This window comes from Vombatus ursinus, unplaced genomic scaffold, assembly GCF_900497805.2.
Source record: "Vombatus ursinus unplaced genomic scaffold, bare-nosed wombat genome assembly UNPS02014159.1, whole genome shotgun sequence".
Classification (NCBI taxonomy): domain Eukaryota; kingdom Metazoa; phylum Chordata; class Mammalia; order Diprotodontia; family Vombatidae; genus Vombatus; species Vombatus ursinus.
The window spans coordinates 276,943-285,645 of NW_020953937.1; the positions used below are offsets into that span (position 1 = coordinate 276,943).

General features: G+C 52.7%; 1 pseudogene; it reads left to right on the forward strand.

The window, feature by feature from the left end:
• Nucleotides 1-3,539: 3,539 nt before the first annotated feature.
• The window catches only part of LOC114040925, a 14,945-nt pseudogene continuing 9,781 nt past the window's right edge, over nucleotides 3,540-8,703 (forward strand).

An 8,703-nucleotide genomic window follows, 5' to 3' on the forward strand; every position in this document is an offset into this window, starting at 1 on the left:
CCGGATTTGAATCGGGCCCTCCTGACTGCAGGGCCACCTCGCTGCCCGGCCTGGCCTTCTTTCGAAGGCTCCTGCTCTCTTTTTCACTGGTCTTTTTCCTCTGGTCCTGCCCGCCTTGAGGACCCCATCATGATGTCTATGCTGATGGCAGCCCTGCAGCCCAGTGGTTAGCGCCCTGGGGCTGCAATCAGTCAGGAGGCCTGGCTCACATCAGGCTTCCCACACTCCCCTGTGCCTGGCACATAGTAGGCGCTTTGTGGCCTTAATTCTGTGTCACCATCCACGGTCACTCCCCTGAGCTCCGGTCTTGCATCTCTTCTGGATGTCACCACTGTCTCCAGAAGCTCATCTTCCTGCAAGATGCTCCTCCTGGCCCTGCACCCTTCCTCTGCTGGGAGGTGAATTTCAGGTCCAGCCCCTACTTCCTCCTTACTCGAACTCACCTCACACAGATGAGCTGTGGGGTTTATCTCTGTGAAGTCTCTCCTCTGACAAGGACCAAAAGTGAATTCTGCTTGGCATTCAAGGCCCTTCCAACCCGGCCCAAGGTACTTTGCAGCCTTTTTTCTTCCACGGTGCCAGGTTAATACACAGCCCGCCATCTCCCAACCGGATCACTTTGTGCAGACTTGGTGTCTCCTGATGGAAACTCATCTTGGGAGCAGGCGCACTTCCACTCCCGTCTCTGTATCCCCACGATTGGCACATAGTATAAATGCTTGTGTTGAGACAGATTGTCCATCTCTGAGGTCCCTGTCTGCTCTTCCCACTTGGAAGTTCTCAGAGGATGCCCTCAAACACTCCAGGCTCTCCTGTTAGAATTGGAGCACAGAAGCCGGGCAGGCCCACGCCATCATGACTGACAGCAGCCAGGAGAGCCCTCAGGAGAGAACATGCTGCTGCTCAGTCGTTTTGCTTCTGTCCAGCTCTTCCCGACCCCATTGCAGCTCCTTTTACAGATGAGGAAACTGAGGCACACAGGGTGGAGTGACTTGCCCAGGGTCACACAGCTAGTGAGTGTCTGAGGCCAGATTTGAACACGGGTCTTCCTGACTGCAGGCGCAGCACCCACTTAACTGTCCAAGTATAGTACTTAAGTCAGCCCATAAACATTAAGTGCCTTCCGGGGCCTGAGAACAAAGACAGGTAAAAACCAGTCCCTGTCCTTGAGGAGCTATTGAGGAAGACAATGTTGCACATGAAAAGAAGGCACAGTGGCCATTAGATTGTGAGCTCCCCCAGGGCAGGGACTGTCTTTTGTCTTTGTTCACTTAGCACTGTGCTTGGCACATAGGAGGTGCTTAATAAATGCTTAATGATTGATTGGTGAAAAGGAGGAAGCTGAAAAGGGTGGGGTACTCCCCTGGGTACCCAGGGAGGCAAGATGAAGGCCAGGATATTGTCAGGTGGGAAATGATGATGTTTGTCTGGAGGGTGTTGGGGGGCGTACCACCAGAGGGAGGACCCAGGGCCAGGAGGACTCAAAGAGGCGTGAGCTTCAGAGGTGAGAAAGATGAGCTTCTGAAGACCATGATGATGGTCCACAAGAGTGTGGCCTGGAAGACCCACCTGGTGGTTCAGGTTGATTAAATTCGAGAGACATCAATGAAGCACCTAGGGTGTGCTTGGTCCTACATCAGCCGTTCTGTCCCTAAGCATTAATTAGGTGCCTCCTGCATGCAGGGCCTGTTCTTGGTACAGATTCAGTCCACACACACATATCTCTTCAAACATCTACTATATGCCAAGTTCTACCCTTGTTCTCAAGAAGCAGAGAAAAATTCGGAGACTCAGCTCAAGGGCTACCTTTGCTCTGCAGTTACCACCAAGAAAACACAGGTGCTCCACCACCTACCACCCACTACCCATACGTGGAACCATCGGGTACAGCAAATAGGGAAGTTTTGAATGCTGCGGGTCAGTTCACTGACCTTGGCATGGTACTCTCCAGGGATGCGCACATTGATGAGGAAGGTGACCCACGCATTGCCAGAGCTAGCTGAGTGTGTGGGAGGCTCTCAAGGAAAGTGTGGGAGAGGAGAGGTATTAGACTGACTACCAAACTGAAGGTCTGCGGAGCCGTTGTGCTGACCTCACTGTTGCATGCCTGTGAAACCTGGAGAGCCTACCAGCGCCATGCCAGGACCCGGAATCGCTTCTGTTTGAATTGTCTCTGGAATATTCTGAGGATCACCTGGCCGGAGAAGGGAGCAGACACTGAGGCCCTCTCTCGAGGCACACTGTGAAACGTTTGGACTCTGCTGCAGAGAGCGAGACTCTGATGGGCTGGACGCTGTTCAGATGCCAAATGTACACTTGCCAAGAAGACTGTGTAATGGAGAGCTCACACAGGACGAGTGCTCACACGGAGGTCAGAAGAAGCGATGCAAGGACACTCTCAAGGTCTCTCTGAAGACCTTTGGAATCGACTGTGTGACGCGGGAGACCCTGGCACAGGGCCGCCCCGCATGGCGTGTCCTCATCAGAGAAGGTGCTGTGCCCTGGGAGCAGAGCAGAATTTGGAACAGCTCAGAGAATCCACCCCAGAGCTTCACAGGAACTGCTTGTGCCCGACCTGTGGTAGGACATTCCGAGCTTGCTCGCTCTGCTCAGCCACCGTCGGACGCGTGGCATGTGAACTCTAGCACAGTGATGTCATTTTGGTCCCGATCCCAACATCGTGACACTGTTTTCATCCTCTTTGGAAATGAGAGGCAGTGACCAACTAACCAGGAGTCTTGTCTCTAGCCTTGTCCCAGTATTCTCAGGCCTCGCTTAGCAGCAATGCCTGGCATGCGGGTTGGCATCTCATAAATGCTTATTTGTTTGACAGGAGGCTATAGGGGATAAGTATGTAGAAAATAAGTGCAGATCAACGTGTGGGACTTGATGGGGTCATCAAATCCAGCTCCCTCCCTCCTGGCGTGTGGGCTGGGGAGACGGAGGCAGAGTGAGGCTCATGGACACCCCCACTCCAAGTCTGCTGCTGCTTGAGCTGTGTCTCAGAGCGAGGGAGGACTTGGGCACAACACTTCTCAGACTTTGTGGTCCCGGGGTCCCTTTACACTCTTAGACAAATGGAGGACCAAAAGCTATCTGGAAGCCATGATCAAGAAAAGAGCCTCGACATCATCTTTCAAGAAATGATCAAGGAAAACTGTCCTGATATTTTAGAACCAGAGGGCAAAATAGAAATTGAAAGAATCCACTCATCACCTCCTGAAAGAGATCCCCAAAGGAAAACTCCTAGGAATGTTGTAGAATTCCCAGGTCAAGGAGAAGATATTGCAAGCAGCCAGAAGGAAACAATTCAAGTATTGTGGAAACACAATCAGGGTAACACAAGATTTAGCAGCTTCTACGTTAAGGGTCTGGAGGGCATAGAGTATGATATTCCAGATGGCAAAGGAATTAGGACTACAACCTAGAATACCCTACCCAGCAAAACTGAGTATAATCCTTCAGGGTAAAAAATGGTCATTCAATGAAATAGGGGACTTTCAAGCATTCCTGTGGAAAAGACCAGAGCTGAAAAGAAAATTTGACCTTCAAATACAAGACTCAAGTGAAACATGGAAGAGGTAAACAGGAAAAGAAAAATCATAAGAGTCTTATTAAGGCTGAACTGTTTACATTCCTGCAGGGAAAGATGATATTTGTAGCTCATGAGTCCTTTGTCAGTATTAGGGTAGTGGGAGGGAAAAAATTATACGTTTGTATAGATAGAGGGCACAGGGTGAGTTGAAGATGAAGGGGTGATGTCTGGACAAGAAAATTAAGGGGTGAGAGAGGATTATACTGGGAGAACGAGAAAGGGAGAGGTGGAATAAGGTAAAATATCACCCATGAAACAGACAAGAAAAGGCTTTTACAGTGGAGGGGAAATGGGGGAAGGTGAGAGAGAATGAGTGAATCTTATTCTCATAGGATTTGGTTTAGGGAGGGAATAACATACACAATGGAGTATGGAAATCTGTCTTACTCTACAGGAAAATAAGGGGGGAAGGGGACAAGAGAGCAGGGGGTCGATAGAGGGGAGGGCAGATTGAGGAAGGGGATAATCAAAAAAATCGAGGACCCTCCCTCAAAGAGCGTTTGCTTGTGTCAGCAGTTACCACATTAGAAATTTAAATGTCCTGCTATTTATTCTTATCAAAATAGTTTGATCTCAAGGGTCTTGGAGACCGCTGTGGGACCCCTTGAGCACCCCTGCACAAACACTTGGGGGAGGGCGTTCTGAAGGAAGAGAGGTGAGGAGGGAGAGCCTTGCAGCCAAGGGGTGTGACACCAGTAAGTAGGTGTGGAGGTGGGGAGGGAGCGCTCTTGGGACCAGGAGGCTTAGGGGAGTGACTTGGGGAAGTGGACGCTCCCAGAACATCACTTTGGCAGCTGGGTGGAGTCAGGAAGCATTTATGAAATGCCTACTGTGTACCAGGCACTGGGCTCAGCTTCGGGATACAAAGAGAGGCAAAGACAGGCTTTGCTTTCAAGGAGCTTCCAGTCCAGTGGGGAGGATGGACAACCCACGATGAGGCTTGAGGCAGGGAGACCAGTCTGGAGGCCTTGGCTGTAATCCCAGTGAGAGGCTACAGGGAGCTGTGTGGTCGGGGTCTTCTTTGGGGCCTGACTGGGGTCTGAGAGATCAGGGGAGACCCTCTGGAGCAGAGGGAGAAGAGTGGGCAGGAGGGGGCTGGAGCCTTGAAGGCCAGACCAGGCCCTTCCCTCACCAAGTGGCTGATGTCTGGTTTCTGCTCCCCTAGACAGAGCGTGGGAATGTGGCCCCAGACCCGAGGGTGCAGGACGGGCTCCTGATCGTAAAGATCGAGGACAAGGAGGATGAGAGCGTGTGGAAGCCACAGCCTCTCACACGGAGGGCCAGGGAGACCCCTGAGTCGGCAGACCCCCGCCAGCGTTTCCGCGCCTTCCGCTACCAGGAGGCAGCCGGGCCCCACCAGGCGCTGAGCCGGCTCCGGGAGCTCTGTCACCAGTGGCTGAGGCCAGAAATACGCACCAAGGAGCAAATTTTGGAGCTGCTCATTCTGGAACAGTTCCTGAGCATGCTGCCTCTGGAGACCAGGCCCTGGGTGGAGGCGCAGGGTCCCAAGACCGCAGAGGAGGCCGTCACCTTGGTGGAGGACCTGAGCCGTGTGCTTCGGCCGAGTGGTGAGCACGGCATCTCCCCAGAAATCCTGCTGACCCCAGGCGCTCCCGAGGGCCCCCCGGCCACTGCTCACGGCCCCTCCTGAGAACACAGGGCTTAGAGCAAGAAACCCTGGGCTCATATCTGGCCTCAGACACCCTGACTGGGGCCCTCTTGGCTCAGCCTCCTCATCTCTGAAGTGGGGTAACAGTATCTCCCACCTCCCAGGGTCTTGGGAGGCTCAAAGAGAGTATTGTTGATGTGCTTTCTTATCACAGTGCCTGGTGAGCAGCGGGTGCTCTGTCAGGCTTAGCGATTCACCCTCTCCTCCTCCCCTTCCTTCTGCTCCTCTTCCTCTAATGTGCCCCTGCAGGAGTCCCTCAGTTTAGGGAAGATGTGAGAGAAGAGTTGGTGGGACTCAGGGCTGTGCCCTTGGCAGGGAAAGGGAAGAGGACGAGCACTTATTAGATGCCTGTTGTGTGCCAGACACTTGACAAAGGTGATCCCATTGGATGGAAGCCTCCAGGCTTGGTAAAGACCTTTTTTGGACACACTGGATCCCGTGTGGGTGGGCCTCCAGACCCCCAGGTCATGCAGCAGAATCAAGCTTGCCTTTGCCAAGTGGTCAAGCAATGCCCTTCCATCCCACTCCTCTTCTGTCCTCCCCTGGCTACTAGTTCCTCTCAACAGCCTGCAAGCACAAACATGCCTCTGTCTCCCCCATCCTCAAAATAGCATCTCTTGACCCTCCTATCCCCTCTAACTATGGTTCCATGTCTCTTCTGCCCTTTGTGGCTAAACCTGTCCAAAAGGCTATCTACAATGGTGTCTCCACTTCCTCTCCTCTAACCCCTTCCAGTCTGACTTCATACTTCATCATTCCACCCAAACTGCCCTCTCCAAAGACACTACTGAGTCTCTTAGTGGCCAAATCCAATGGCCTCTTCTCAGTCCTCAGTCTTCTTTTTGCAGCCTGGGGCACTGCCAGTCCTCTTATCCTCCTGGATACCTTCTTCCTTAGGTTTTGGGGACACCCTCTTTCCTGGTTCTCCTCCTCCCTCTCTGACCACTTCTCCTCTGTCTCCTTGGCTGGCTCCTCCTCCAGGTTATGCCCTCTAACCTTGGGTGTCCCTCAAGCTCTGTCCTGGGCCCCTTTCTCTTCTCTCTCCATACTACTTCACTTGGGGATCGCATCCTCTCCCATGGATTGAAAGACCATCTCTATGCTGAGGATTCTCAAATGTATTCATCCTGCTCCAATCTCTCCTCTCCAGTGGCCTTTCAGAAATCTCTACCTAAATGTCCAGTAGACTTCTTAAACTCAACATGCCCAAAGCCAGATGCTTTACTTTTCCTCCTAAAATCTCCTCCTTTTCCTACCTTCCCTACTACTGTGGAGGGTAACACCATCCTCCCAGTCCTTCAGGCTCCCAACCTAGGAGTCACCCTGGACTCCTCACTCTCTCTCACCCCCAGATCCAATATGATGCCAAGGCCTGTTGTTGATTTCATCGCTGATCCATTTCGCCTCCGTAGCACCTCTGGTCCATGTCACCTCGCACCTCTGGTCCATTTCGCCTCCGTAGCACCTCTGGTCCATTTCGCCTCCGTAGCACCTCTGGTCCATGTCACCTGGCACCTCTGGTCCATTTCGCGTCCGTAGCACCTCTGGTCCATTTCGCCTCCGTAGCACCTCTGGTCCATTTCGCGTCCGTAGCACCTCTGGTCCATTTCGCCTCCGTAGCACCTCTGGTCCATTTCGCCTCCGTAGCACCTCTGGTCCATTTCGCCTCCGTAGCACTTCTGCCGCATCTCTCCAATAACCACCCTCCTGTCCTCTGACCCTGCCCCTACCCTGGCACAGGCACTCATCTCCTCAGGCCTCGACTATGGCAGCAGCCTGCACATGGTTCTACCTGCCTCATTCTCTCCCCACCCCAGTCCATCCTCCATTCAGCCACCAAAGGGTGTTACCTAAAGTGCAGGCATGATCATGTCAGCCCCCTACTCAGCAACGTTCAGTAGCTCCCTCTCACTTGCAGGAGCAAAGACAAAATGCTCGTTTGGCATTCAGGGCCCTTCATCACCTGCCCCCTCCCACCTTTCCAGGCTTCTGACACTTCTCTTCCCGCCACATCCTCTTCCATCCTGTGGCCCTGGCCTCCTGGCTGTCCCGTGAATAAGACCCTCCACCTCTCTGGTCATTGTCCCTCAGGCCCAGAACGCTCTCCTTTGTCCACTCTGACCACGGACCTCCCTGGCTTCCTTCAAGTCCCAACTAAAACCCCACCTCCTGTAGGAAGCTTCCCCTGCTCCTCTTCACTCTGGGGCCTTCCTTATTGTTCATTATTTCCTATTTGTTCTGTCTATAGCTTATTTATACATAGTTGTTTACATGTTGTTTCTCCCATTAGACTGTGAACTCCTTGGGGCAGGACTGCTTTTTGACTTTCTTTGTCTCCTAAGTGCTTAGCAACATGCTTGGCATACAGTAGGTGCTTAATCAGTGCTTGTTGATTTGACTTATGTGACCTTGGCCAAGTCCCTTTACAGCTCTTGGCTCTAACTCAGGCCTGGGTTCAAATCCCACGAAGACCACTAACCTCCTGAGTGATGTTGGGCAAGACTTTTCTCCCTGGGCCTCAGTTTCCTCATCTGTAAAATGAGGTCCCTCCCAGATCCCTCTAGATCAGGGATACTTTGGTCCCATTATATTCCCTTGTTGTGATTCAGTGTGAATACACACACACACACATACACACATGTATACACACAGTATACATATATACACATACCTACACACATACATACATACTTATGCATGCACATACACACACGCAGCACATACCTACATGCACACATACACAGAAACGCACACACATGTACACATACATACACATACACATGCAGACATATCTACATGCACGTACTCACACATACATGCACACTGACATGCACATACACACACAGTAATTTGAGGAGGGGGAAGTGACCTGCAGGGGCATAGCCAGTGCAGCATGGAAGACAGGCCTCTCCCCTTGTCCCTTTGGGGTGGAAGCTGCTGCCTTTTGTCTGTGTAACTCCAGGGCTCAGTGAACAGTAAGTTCTTAATAAATGTTTCTTGGCTTGACCTTGGGCTAAGGTGAGGATTCTGAGGAGGGAGGGGATGCCAAGCAGGGGATTGGCCCAGGCAGAGTCCTGGAGACTGGAGACGGAACTCTCCCCTCTCTCCTCCCTCCCCTCTCCCTCCCCTCTGCCCCCTACCTCCTTCTCTAGTCTCCCCTCCCCCTCCTCCCTCTCTCTCCCCTCTCCCTCCTCCCTCCCCTCTCCCCCCTACCTCCCTCTCCAGTCTTCCCTCCCCTCTCCTCCTTCCCTCCTCCCTCCTCTCTCCCCTCTCCTCCCTCCCCTCTTCTTTCTCCTCCCTCTCCTCTCCTCTCTCTTCCCTCCCTTCTCCCGCCCCTCTCCCCCCTACCTCCCTCTCCAGTCTCCCCTCCCCTTTCCCTCCTCCCTTCTCTGTCCCCTCTCCTCTTCTCTTTCCTCCCTCCCCACTCTCCCCTCTCTCC